At 48.6% G+C, this 14133-nt stretch overlaps 1 pseudogene; it reads left to right on the forward strand.

The window, feature by feature from the left end:
• The first annotated feature begins 1795 nt into the window (after positions 1–1795).
• LOC109027127 (uncharacterized) lies at positions 1796–2746 on the forward strand (annotated as a pseudogene).
• Positions 2747–14133: the final 11387 nt, after the last annotated feature.

Consider the following 14133-nt stretch of genomic DNA (forward strand, 5'->3'; position numbering starts at 1 on the left):
GATGCATTCTTCTGAAATCCTTGCTTGATGACACTAAGTATCCATTCCCTGCCATTCTCTGTCACCACACGCTTTCCATTTTCTCACTGCACATAGTAAAATATGTAATTTTATATTTGCTTTTCATTTTACTTTCCATCTCCTTCACCAATATGGAAGCTCCAGGAAGGGAGAGGCGATGGACTTTCTTCCCCTGTTGTTTTGCTACCATCACGCACACAACGCCTGAATTATAGTCGCTGCTCAATAAACACCTGTTAATGAATAGATGGTAGTGGCGCAGGGACCCGGTGCAGGTGAAAACCTCCCTGTATTCCTCTTTAGCTCAGCACTCAGGGCACATTCCTTCCTGTGCACAGTGGAAGGTAACTCTGCTGAGCCCTCTGTCACCGTAGCCTCTGCAGAGGTCCGGGCACACGGCCACCTCGGAGCCCTCCTGCAAGCATAGCAGCCTCGCATGCAACCTGGAGAATGTGCACATGTGTGGGACTGGCCCTGGTTCCCACCACACTGGGAGGTGGCCTTTGCAGAGAGTTGTCATATAACAGCCCTGCCAAGGGGAGGGTGGGACGTCATGGTTTCACATGGATAAGGTTCTTTAAGGCAGGCTCCCTACAACACTTAGCAAATAAATAGTGTTTATTCATGTGCTCATCCAAACATTTGCTGCCCAATGCAAATTCACTAGAATCATAGCGTCAAACAGCTGGATGATCGCTCATCATCACACACAGGCTTGAGGAGTCCCAGAGCTAACGTCAGCAAGATGATGGATGGATGGATGAGAGATAGATAAATAGATAATAGGTTAATGGAGACAGATAGATGGTAGATAATGATGATAATGAACTTAGGTATAGATAGACAGTAGATGTGGATAGGTAGGTCGTTAGTAGGTAGATAGATAACAGGTTAATAGAGATAGAGAATAGATAGATAATTAATAGACAGATAGAGATAGAGATAGATGAGAGATAGAGATGACCCTGGCTTTATCATTTATTAATATCATTTCGACAAGGCAGAGACCCCAGCCCATGGAGAAGCTGTTGGTGGTGTGGCCAGGGTATGCAAATGTTTATGCACACGTGTGTTTTTGAGGGGGAAGAGAGGAAGGAAATGGGGGAGAGGAAAGAAGAAAAACAATGGGACAAAGCACCCGGGGCCGCCATTCACGGGACCCTGTGTTAAATAGGTGGTTATTTGAATAGTTGCTGCTGAAAGCTTCTGCTACCTTCCCCAGGTCAGGAATGAAACACACAGGCCCTGCTGGTGGCTCTGGTTTTTTCTGGAATTGTTCTACTGGAAACTGCTCTCTGTGAATTGACGGCTAATGAGACAAGCATCCGAAGCAAATGAGGGGCAGTGCCCTCCCCCTGTGTCCACTCGTGGTCTCCTCCCAGGCCGAGGAAGCTCGCTGCCCAGGCTTGGACAGACCCCCGAACAAAGGGAGCTGACAGCTCCACAACACTCAGCCCATGGGGACTGCAGCAGGTGAGTCTCCACCCAGCCTCCCTCCTTTGGACCAACACGAACCCCGGAGACGTCTGGGTGCAGCTGCCTCAGGCCCTGCTGTCTTCAACGGGGACTGAGGTTGCAGTTTAGCTGGCTTTCCTGTTCCTGCTTCCCCGGGTCCCCCTCAAAGAAGCCGCCTGCACCCCGTGCCACCTCACTCTGGCATAGCCCTGCTTCTCCAAACCACCAGGCCTGCCCTCCCTTGTCCACGCAGATCTGACAATCTCCACAGTGCTGTGCAGACTTCAGCTCCAAGAAGTTGCAAATGATGGAGATAAAATCCTTTCCTGAGAGAGTCATGAACCGTGGCCTGTTTGAGGTCAAAAGAAGAAATGAGAACAAAGACAAGCCAAGGCTTCGGAGTGAGCCCTGAGACACCTCTCAGCTGGCCGGGTGGCCAGAGATCCACCCTGCAGGAGCCGCACCGAGGCAGCTGGGCCACATCTCCCAACAAGCGGCACACAAGAAGGCCTCTCCCAAGATGAGGCATCTGTGGTCTTCCCAGAGCAAAGGCAGCAGCCCCGGGAGCCCAGCCAGTCACTGGCCACCTGCACGCCTCTACACAGCAGACCGGGCCAGGCGGGCAGTGCCCGTGGCCCCTTGCGAATAGAATGTTGTGGAACAGGCGGAACCTGGGCAGCTGTCCTGCACTCTGGCCAGCCAGTCCGTGGATGCTCCTGCCAGGCAGGACTGAGCCACTGCCAGTCTGGCCGGTGCCAGCCTTTTCTCAGATCCAGCCACACCCTCTCTGGATACGGTCTGGACACCGGCAGACCAAGCAGGCAGTTGCCTCCCTGGCTGGCTCTGACCTCCTGCAGCACACGGAGAGGATGCATTGCACTGCCAGGCATCCGGGCACCGAGGGCCGCTGCTCCGCCATTTCTTTCTGCTACCAGTCATTCAAAACAGGGCGGGGAGCAGCTAGGCAGCAGCTGGGAGAGCTGCGGGCCCTCCACCCAGTTGCTGGTGGGCTCCATCCGGCCGCACCGCCCGCGCATGCTCACCTCCAGCTGCCTCGGCCCAGCGGCACGGATGGACTCAACGGCGACCACCGCGGCAGCTCCCCGGGGACTCCTCACAGGTCAGCTGAGCTTTGCTTTCAGTCAGCGAACACGGTTCCCAAATGTCGGTGGTGATTTTTGTAAGTGAGGTGGAGGTCACCACAGGAAGAGGGGGAGGCAAACCTCCCTTCCCGCTGTCTCCCGCCTTTCCTCCTGGCGGTTGCCTTTCCACGCTGTCCTCCCTGCTGCCTGCCCCAGCCCACACCGAGCAGGAAGGTGGGGTGTGGCGGGGAGGGGAGTGGAACTGAGGGAAGCAGAAAGGGTGGTGCCACTGTCTCCGGCCTAGCTTCTGTTTGATCATTAGTTTCAATTCAAGAAAACGTTCTTTTGAGGGAATTTTAAAAATAAATCACGTGCACCTCTTGAGTTAAGAAAACCAAGTGTCACAACCGTTGTTACCACGCAGGTGAGAGGAGAGGAGGGAGGACGGGAAAGGGAAGGGGCATGAGAAAGGCGGATGGGACTGAGCATCTACGGCTCACTGGCCGCCGCGCACGCGCTGGCCCTCCCCGTCCCCAGCACCAGCGGCATCTTCCCCACCCTACGGGGAGGAGGTGGACGTTGCCCCAAGGGGAGGAGCGTGTCAGGGTGGCTTCCAGGTGCAGGTTCTCGCGCAGGCCGCAGCCTTCATATGTGCATTCTGCTCTAGAACATTCCTGTTCATGCGTGGTCGTCGCTCACTGGTGGCCGCTTAGGTGCACTTCTCAATGGCAGTGCCCAGCACGGAGCAATGCCTCTGAGTGGCAGTTTCTTCAGTACGGTCCCCACGGTCTCTCCCAAGGCGGAGGATGCTGCCGCCAAGGAAACTGGCTCACCACGGACGCTGGTGAGCTATGGAGCTATCAGTGAGGTGTGGATTTCTCAGGCCTCTGGCAGGAGCCGGAGTAAAGGCCCTGAGTGTCTAGACCAGCCAGAGTGTCTGAGTGTAGGTCAGCAAATGTGGGCAAATGTCTAGGAGGTGGTGTCCTGCAGGGAGCCGAAGGCCCGTGGGGGACGTGACCAACTCAGCATTCCGCTGGAGGCTACAAACAGCGAACTGTTTATCATGAATGCAGGATGTGGGCAAACTCACACTGCCCTGCCACCAAAAGGTTTGCTAACAGACATCACTCCCTAGCTCCGGGCTCCTTAAAGTTATCTGCCTAAAAAATCTAGTGCCTATTGTCCAAAATTGCAAACCTACTGTGAACCAAACGGCAGACTGACAATCACCCCCCTCCCCCAGCTTTCTCGCTATCTCTTTTTGCCTAATAAATATGGAGGGCTGTGTAAAGCTCAGGGCCCTTGTCCACTAAAGGCAAGGTGCCCCTAACCCCTTCTTCCAAATATATTCTTTTGTCTCTTGTCTTTTATTCCCGTGTTGCCCCCCTTTGTTCAGTCCAATAGGTCCCCAACAATGTCCTGAGGGTATGAATCCTGAAAGACAACTCTCCACGAAGCAGGTATTTACCAGGTTAGCGCATGTTTCCTGGGTATTAAGGGAAAACAGTAAAATGTTCTGCACGGGGGTCCCGGTTCTGTGTCGCACGAGAAGAGTGTGTGTCTTTTTACTTTTTTAATATGGCTCAATAAAATTTTAAATCACATATGTGACTCTCATTGTATTTCTATTACACAATATGCTTTTGACCATGTCAAAATATCGGGTGGTTTCAATCAAATTGGTTAGTTAGCACCATGTTCAAGAAAAACTCTTCTTTTAGGAAGGTACTAAATGGTTCGTTGGTTGGGTTTTTTAATGGAATTATATAACGTGTTATCACTAATTTGGCTGCAGAATAGGAGTCTGGGGGTTGGCTATAATGGCCTCTGAGGTCTTCTAAGCCTTATAGCTCTGTGATATTAAACTTGGTAAAAAGATGCCAAGAGATTCCTAGAGGACAAGCCAGAAAGTATTCGCAGCCCATAAAGTAGAGACAACTCAGCCGCTGTGAAGAGATAAACATCTCCACCTCAAGGCCTCAGTTTTGGGTCTGGTGATCTGGCTCTAGTTCCCCACTCCAGGTGGGAGCTTCGCAGGCATGGGCTAGTTACTCGAGTTCCGGGTGCCTGGGTGACCCATTTGTAACATGGAAATAGCAAAAGTCCCTCCCCAATGCTATCAAAGGGTAGTGATGCGAGACAGAAGTGTGAAGACGCTTTATAAAACTCAGAGTGCTAAATACTGGGGCTTTTGCCCCTCTAGGTAGAAAGTTATAGAAGAAGGTAGCATTGACTAAGAAACAAATAATCACATTAATGAATAAGGCAGGAAAGATTTCTGAGATTAAATAACATTTTCATAGATTGATTTTTTAATTCCATATTTATCATCAAAGTCAAGCAGAACCCAAAACTGATCCTTGCGGTTCTGAAAGCAGCCTTCTGTGGCACGGAGTTGTTGAGCGGAGTCTAGTTCTGCGTGTGTATCCTGCTGGGTTACACCTGTTTAATCTTTGCCTTTCTTTGGCCCAAAGAGTCAGCGTGTGAATTTGTTTATGAGGAGAACGACTCAAATTAATAACGAGGTGTTTTTCGTTGTTTTTTTTTTTTAATCTTTGGAATGTGCCACATCGAGTTCTGCTCCATTTCCTGGTGATTCAGATTCTAATGACGACCTTCACTCTCCCAGAACGTCCTCCTGTGACTGGCAGCAGCCCCTCTTCGCCATCCACAGGAGCCGGCGCTGCTCCAGGCACACAGCCAAGGGGGATCAACCCTGGGGAGGGGGCCGCAGTGCACCTCCGCCTGGCGTCTTTCTCCCCTCATGGGTCCACACTCCCTGACACCATCTGGCTTCGCTCCTGACAGCCCAATGCAGCAGACAGATGGCAGCGTTTACAGTTTCCACAGTGATGAGCAAGCCAGGGGCCTCCAGCCAGTGCAGGGTGACCCAGGCGCGCCCTCAGAGCCTGGCGTGGCCGGACTCTGGCTTCGCGGTTGCCCCTGGGTTGTCCCCGGACTGACATCTCTGGGTCTCTTCCTCTGCTTCATTTGGGAATCCTTTGTTGTTCAGTGACCAGGGAAATTGAGAAAATAAGCAGTGTGCTGATGTCATGGAAACAGTACGTAGCAACTAAAATACATCAGCTTTCCTGTTTTTCCAGGCCCATATTCTACCAGATCAACCAATCCATGGCTTTGAGTATCCGCTGCCCACAGCGCGCTTAGCACCATGCGAGAGGCCACGAGGAAGGAGGGAGGCAGGTGTGGTCACCATCCTTTAAAAATTCAGATGTGAGACCAGGAAACACACCTAGCAGAAACAATAGGAGTAAAACTGAAGAAAGGGAAACAATGCCAGCATGAAGTTTTCGAGAAAACCCTCCTTAGACGAGAGAGGACTCTCGTCTTTCCCCCCTCACTGGGAGTGCCTAATGCCTAGTGTCAGGGCAGGGCTCTGAGCTGTAATTATCTTTCCTTACACCTACTAGTCCACAGAGGAAAATTAAAAGGCAAAACTATTAAGATCAACCGGGCGCGGTGGCTCATGACTGTAATCCCAGCACTTTGGGAGGCCGAGACGGGTGGATCACTTGAGGTCAGGAGTTCAAGACCAACCTGGCCAACAGGGTAAAACCCTGTCTGTACTAAAAATACAAAAATTAGCCGAATGTGATGGCGCATGCCTGTAACCCCAGCTACTCAGGAGGCTGAGGCATGAGAATTGTTTGAGCCTGGGAGGTGGAGGTTGCAGTGAGCCAAGATTGTACCACTGCACTCCAGCCTGGGTGACAGAGAGAGACACTGTCTCAAAAAAACAAAAACAAAAACCCTGTTAATATTGGGCCCATTCGCCACAAGAACAGTTAAATTATTTAGTAACAAACCAAAGCAACTTTAAAGTTATTTCAGTTGGCAAGAACGCTAGCAACCCGGGTTGCCAGAATTCGTTCACCTGGGTTCACAGGTGCAAACTGTGAGCCATTCTAGTTCATTTCCTAAAAAAAAGAAAAACTTAAAAAAAGAAGAGCACGGGATAGCTTAGGAAATCACAGGGTTCCAGCCGTGAAGCTGGACAGAAGCTCCTGGGCACCGAGGCTGCAGCCACACAGAACACGCCAGCTCGGCTCTGATGCCACCAGCTCCAGCCACACGCACACGGCTGGTTGCATCCTACAAGTGTGCACTGCCACACCTCCAGCAAATATTTCATTATCCTAACCATATTCTCACACTTTATTTGGTTGGCAATATTGGAGACTAAACTGCTTCTTATAATTTATCTTTCTAAATAATGGAAGTTGACTCCTTTAAAACTTTTAAACCATTTTAGATGGCCTGTAATATATGAAACTTTTTTTTACATTCTTCAACAAATAGCAATATAATGTGTGTGTGCGATTCAGTGTGAGTGTTAAGAAAGTAAATTTTGGAGCAATTATATCATTGGGTCCATAGAATTCTAGAAGGATTTTTGAACCCACATTAAATGTTCTCAGGCTTTAATTACTTTAACTTTCATATTGCTTCTTATAGTTTTTCTTCTTCTCCTCCTCCTTCTTCCTCTTCTTCTTCACACTTCTTGCTGTATTTTCTGACAAATCTTAGGATAAGAAATGGGTTGGCTAAGTAATTAGAAAAAGTTAAAAAAAAATACCTTTCAGAACAGAGAAAACAATAAAGAGGTGAGAGAAAAATATCAAAAGAGCGATGACTTGTTGCTGATGTTATAGACCCTCCAGGCTCAGAGTTTTTCTGACCCCAAACGCTTGTCCTTGTCCCTGTCCTGCCCTTTCCCTCTCCTCTGACCTTCCCCAGCACCATCAACACATATGTTTCCATCACCTGCAGTCTTCAGTCCAGCTGCCTTCCCTCTCCTTCCTCTACCAACAAGCTCCCCAGTTAACACCTTACACTCTCCCTTTCTACTTCCTCACTCTTCATTCACACTTTTAAAAGCTGAAATTTCATTCCCCAACCCCACCAGGAAAGAAATAAAATTTGCCAAACACCACTCCAGTGGAGAAACTGCCCTTGCTGAAGGTATTCACACAGCTTCCTAACTGATAAATCTGGTGCATACAATTCCCATCTGAATACCTTTGAGCTTTCTTCCACATTTGGTACAAGTGACTACCCTCCTTCTTGAAACTGCTTTTGTCTCAATTCCACAAAAATTCTCCTTTCTGGATTTATTCCTATATCTCTTATGACAGATTCTTTGCCACGCTCTTTTATGGCTTTCTCTTCTTCTGCCTGCTCCTTAAGTGTTGGGATTTCCCCAAAGATTAATCTACAATCTTCTTCCAACTCCACACTGACTGAGAAGCGTTACTAACGCGCCAGGGGCCCTATCCTGGTGCTGTGGTTTGGATGTGTCCACTGAAGTTCATGTTTTGACAACTTAATCCCCAATGCAACCATGCTAAGAGGTGGGACCTTTGAGAGGTGATTAGGTCATGAGGGCTCTGCTTCATAAATGGATTACTATCATCATTACATCTGGGCAGTGGGCTCCTGATAAGTGAATGGGTTCAGCCCCCATCCCCCTCCTTTGCATTTCCACCTTCCACCACCCACCATGGGATGTCAGAGCACAAGGGCCCTTGCCAGATGCTGGCAACTTGATATTGGACTTGTCAGCCTCCAGAACTGTGAGAAATACATTTCTGTTCATTATAGATTACCCAGTCTGTGGAATTCTGTCATATTAGCATGAAATGGACTAAGACATCTGTTGAGAGGTTATGGTTTTGTCCATCTGATTGGTCACCTTTACCTCTCTCTTTGCAAATACGATTCTCCTTGTGGTCAGGCCAGAGCCAGCCCTCTGTTGTGAAGAATCAGTGGGGAGACAGGCCTGAAAAGGTAGAAGTACCTGGGAAAGGGAAGGGCACTGGAAATGTTCCTGAAGACACCAGCCACTGGGCCTATGGGGGGGGGAGGTGGATGGGGGGATGCTCCCCTGGGGTGCTGACATCTTCACATTGTTCAAGGGGCACAGAGAAGCAGTCGGGTATTTGTGGAGTCTCTCTTTGTCCAGGGCTCAGCCTCTTTGGTGGTGGTAGCAAGAGCTTAATGGTTCTACCTGCATCCCTGAACTGTACTTTCATGTATCTACCTGCCTGGTAGACATTCTCCCCAAAACCCCTGCAAGCAAATTGAACCTGCTGTATTCCAACAGCACCCACTGTCTCCTCACCTTCAAAAATGCTCTGATTCTGTCTTTCTGATCTTTGTGAATGACATTACCCATGACCTAGTGGCCAAGGCTGGGACCCCATAAGGTCTTGTCTCCTCCTATTCTCTGTCCTCTTATTCTTCACATCCTATTGGCACACAAGTATGAATCAGCCAGGGTCCTGGCAGGACAAGGTGGCCCACTTAGAGGGTTTAACTGAAAAGAGTTTTATGAAGGGACTATTTACATGAGTGTGGGCGGGCTGAGGGAACACAAAAGAGAAGACAAAGTGTTGAAATTTGTTCATAGAACATGTCCGGATAGGCAATCTAGAGACAGAAGGCAGACTGGTGACAGCCTGGGGTAGAGGGGTTGGAGGACATGGGGAGTGGCCGCTAAGGGGTATGGGTTCATTGGTTCATTTGGGGATGACACTGCAGAATGTTCTAGAATGGACCGTGGTGATGGCTGCACAACTCTGTGAATGTGCCAGACACCAATGAATGGCACGGTGTAAACCAGTGAACTGTATGTACATGAATTACATCTCAATAAAACTGTGAGAGTTGTTTACAGGGAAGAGGAGGAGGCAATGGGAGCATTCAGACTGAGCAGTAATAGGGACTGAGGAGCCAGCAGCCTGTGGGCCTGGAGGCAGAGGGGAGGGACCAGTGGTTCTGAAACCTGGAGCCACCTGCCTGAGGGTCACCCAGGCAGAGAAGAACAAAGTCACAGCCAGACCCAGAAAGCTAGGGAGTAAACAGGAAGAAAGACCCCATGCTCCCTCCCCTAGCCCCCAGGCTCTGGCCCAGACCATATTTCCGAATCAGAGGAAAGGCGGGTTCCTGGCTTTGGCAGAGCCAGCAGAGGAGAGCAGCCATTCCCCAGCTCTGTTGGCTCAGAAAGTGCACATGGCCATCTCCCTGTCTCTACCATCACCACCTTCTCAAGATCCCCGTGAAATCCTGTCTCCAGTCTCTCAGCAATCCACATCTCCTCACACTGGGGTGACTGGGGTGCTGGGGTGGGGGGCACATGCTCATCAACAGGTCAGTCCCCACAGGCTGTTCCCAGGAGGAAATGCTGACCCAGGGTGGCCAGGTTTCCCAGATTGTAGATACAATTAAAAATAATAATAAAAGACGTGGCCTGTCAATGCAGACCACGAAGGGAAAGCATTTCTACAGCCTGAGGGTTGCCCATTGGCCACCTCTGCCCAGTGAGAGAGCCGGGGCGCAGGAATGCAGGGCTCCCGGACCCACTGCCATCTGCGTCATAACGGGGTCCTCTTGGGTAAGCATTGTGCTGGGGAAGAGAAGGACACGGAGGACCCCAAACACAAAGCTCCCACCTCCCGGCGGGACATAGCTTCTGACTGCTGACCTGTGTTCCTTTAGGCTGGTAGCAAGAATCTTCAGAGCTTTGTCCCAACCGTTTGCTTTCCTCTTTTTTTTCTCGAACCCAGAACCAGTCGCCTCTCGTTGGGCTTTGTGAGGTGGCAGATACACACCCGGCTTGTCCTCAGCCCCTGACTCTTCTCTCAGGCTCTTGCCGTGCACAGTGTCCACACAGCTCCTTCGCTGGCCGTTGTCACTGTCTCCATCACAAGTAGAATGAGGATGCTGGGCCTTGCAGGGCTGTGCCGAGGGCGGTGGCTTCTCCATGAAGGGCCCACCTGTGGGCCAACAGACCTCAGCATGTGGCTTTCGTGATGTCCACACCTGTGGCACCCATCCTCTCAGTCCCACATGTGGCAGCCCTGAGGTGTCCTTGCCCTGCCCCATGCAGGGGGGCCCTGTACCCCACTCCTTGTGCACGCCATGGGTTGATCTTCCCTGGGCCCACCTGCAGTCCAGCCTGGTGCCAAAAAGAACATCAGTCAAAGGAGGGCAGAAGGAGAGAGAGTGTCCTGGAAACATCCTTGCAACCCGCACCCCATCACCTGCTGCAGCAGAGCCTCGCATGAGGCGAGGAAGGCCACGCGGGCAGGAGGCAGGTGGAAAAGTAGCCTCAGTGCCAGGCACACCAGGCCTCACACACATCACCAGGAGCCGTGTTGACATCTCTGTTCCACAGATGAGGAAATGGCCACGAGGCTCGGAAAACAGCAAGGTCACCCACCCCTGTCAAACTTCAAGAAAGTGCGGTCTTAGGACTGCCTGTCCCCCAGAGCTCGCCACTCCAGGAGCCCGAAGTCTTAGGAAGTCAGCAGCACTCACACAGCAGTCAGGACAGGCGCCTGACTCAGTCACCTGCTGCCACCAGGCCCGGCTCAGGTAGAGTGGCCAAGACAGCGCACCCAACCACCAGGCGTCTGGAACACATAAAACAGGCTGAAGTTTTGGGTTCCTAGTATTTATTCCCCAACAATAAAACACAAGCATCATCAATGTGGAAAGGTTAGCGACAAGCGGTTTAGACTGGGAAATTTGCCACAGACAAGAAGGAAACTTGAATCTTCTTTTTTTCCAACAAACTGAAGACGACATGCAAGGACATATCTTCTGGGAGGAGAGCTTGAAAATAAAAGCCTCCAGAAACATTTCATAAAGACATTTTTCAGAGAAAGTAAACATCAAGGAGAATGTGGTGGTTTGGATTCTTTCCTTAAACAGAAGTAAAAATAAAATGTTTTGACAAAGAAGAAGTGCTATATTGATCTCCCTGTGAAATTTTTACAAGAAGCTCTGGTAGGAGTTTTTAAACACAGTAAACTCTTGTTTGGTGGCAATGTTACTGTGTGTGATTGATATTTCATATTGGCAGACGGCCAGCAGGTGAGGAGGAGGAGGTAAGGTTAGGAGGATTCTGCTCTTTATTCCAATAGGAACTAGAAGCAGAAGAAACTACTCCAGTGCTACTGAATCTCCAAGCAGAATTTACTACTGAAAAGGTACGCATCATCACTGATACAGTGTCAGAGTTCTACAACACGGCTAGCCTGAAGAGCCAATTTTTATCTCTCAGTGAGATTGATTTTCCATTTTTCTTGTCATTCTCTATTCATAGTCTACTCTTCTATTTCCCATAAACTACAATAAGAAAACACAGTAAGTTAGAATCATTGAGCATTCTTTAGTCTTTTTTCTTATAAGCAGACACTGTACCGCACAACACAGCAGAGCTCTGATAACATTTTAATATGCGCCGATGCCAGATATTCAGGCTGCCTACCCAAAAGTGAAAGTTTTAGTTGCTTGTTTGGAAGTATCTGAATAGCCGACTTGAACTAAGAGGAAAATGCTGGAAATGCATTAACCTTTCATCTGGCTGTTTGTTATGTAGATATAATCAGACTGGTATTTGTTTATAATTACGAGTACCATCTGAAACTGAAAAAAGGTTAGTGATGTGTTGACAAATACTTACATTCCCTCCCCCAAATTCTTAGTGTCAAAAAGAAAAAAAAAAAGCATATTTTTGACGGACTGCCATCTGCCAAGCTGCTTGGCAGATGATACAGCCTCTGCCTATTCTCTCAGTAACTCTAAAAGGTGGGTGCCAGGACTCTGAAGGCTACGGGGTTTTGCCCTACTTGCAAGCCAGCAGGTGGGCCTGCAGTGGTTCCGTACACATTGGCAGCAGACCTGAGCCCCCTGAGCTCAGGACAAGTAGCTTTATTACTCCCACACGGCAGGCAGAGGAGTTGTATGTGTGCCTCAGTTCCCCTTGCTCTCCAAGTCCCATGGGGGTGAGGTGGAAAGTTCCAGTTGGATCCTGCATATCTGGTGGGTGTGTGTCACAGCTGACAAAGTCCAAGCTTGGGAAACCCCATTTTTTTTATGATGGGCTGCAAGCAAACCTGACCTTTGCCCCAGAGGGAGACATTATCTCTATCTCCCAAGATAGTGTCACAAAGGGCTGTTGATGGCTTTGCACACACGATGAGTTGCAAGTGCAGACGCATGGAGAATTAGCTGTCAATGGCAGGCAATTGTTATTCCACTTATTACAGATTCATAAAGGAAGCATTTGAAAAGGTAACCAGCCTGCTCAAATCACAAAGCTTATTAAATTGAAGAATCAGAATTCAAATCCGGGTGGGTTTGACTCCAGAACTCTCCCCTCCGTATCTTACAGCCAAATAGTAGTCCTCCACATTAGAGCATGATTAATCAATATATAAAAGGCATTATGGGCCAGGCGAGGTGGCTCACACCTGTAATCCCAGCACTTTGGGAGGCTGAGGTGAGCGGGTCACTTGAGGTCAGGAGTTCGCAACCAGCATGGCCAACATGGTGAAACCCCCTCTCTACTAAAAATACAAAAATTAGCTGGGTGTGGTGGCGTGCACCTGTAACGCCAGTTACTCGGGAGGCTGAGGCACAAGAATCACTTGAACTGGGAAAGCGGAGGTTGCAGTGAGCCAAGATCACGCCACTTCACTCCAGCCTGGGCAGATCACTTGAGGTCAGGAGTTTGAGACCAGCCTGGCCAACACAGTGAAACCCCATCTCAAAAAATAATAATAAATAAATAAGTAAATAAACAAAAGGCATTATGACCACAGACTCCTGAATTTACCACACTGGCACCTTGAATATTTAGAGCGTTTCAAGAACAAACCTATGATCACCGGCCCTTTAGCCAGGCCTCGCAATCTAGCATTATGCATTTTAACCTCGTCCCACAGTCCAGCAATATGAATTCTTCACATGCAGAGCATGAGATACAGAAAGTCAAATCAGCGCCATTGCCCCTGGAGGGCACAGCCTCCACGTGCTTGGACCCACCTGGGAGTGCAGGGCGGAGCAGGGCCACCTCTGTCCCGACTCACCACCTGTTCAAAACAGGCCACCCTCAATGCCATAGTGTGTGGTACTTGCATTTGGGCACACTGTGAATTTTTTTTCTTATAAAGACAATAATATCATATTCATGCATTTTGATAATATGGCAATTTAATTAAGAAATAAATTGAGTTTCTGAAAAAATTTTATGTCATTATTATATATGCATTTCTGCAGAAATTTACTAGAAAATGCTTTCTAAAATTGTATTTAAACTTAAAAGATTATAGTTTATTTCTAGACATAGAAAACAATTTTACACCATTGAAATGTATGATTTTTATTCTCAATGATTATCTATTTAGTGCTAAAATATTTATACCATATGTGTCCATTTAAAAAAAAATAGGAGGGGAGTGAAATGCCAAAATTAAATGTCTAAAAAAGGCTCAGAAAGAATAAAGTAGCCACATTTTTGCTAAATCTAACCACCTCAAGAAGTGAAAACCACAACGGGAACCACTCTGCCCAGGCGTGTGGCATGGCTATATATAGAACAGGATTTGATTTGCACATTGGGTAAAATCTTGTTCTCCAGCTTTACTGAGGTATAGTTAACATATAATAACCTGCATGCATTTAAAGGGTATGATTTGTTGAGTTTTAACATATGCATACACCCATGAAAACATGATCATCAAGATAATGCCTCAGGATCTATTGT

Source organism: Gorilla gorilla, chromosome 5 (genome assembly GCF_029281585.2).
Source record: "Gorilla gorilla gorilla isolate KB3781 chromosome 5, NHGRI_mGorGor1-v2.1_pri, whole genome shotgun sequence".
Lineage (NCBI taxonomy): Eukaryota > Metazoa > Chordata > Mammalia > Primates > Hominidae > Gorilla > Gorilla gorilla.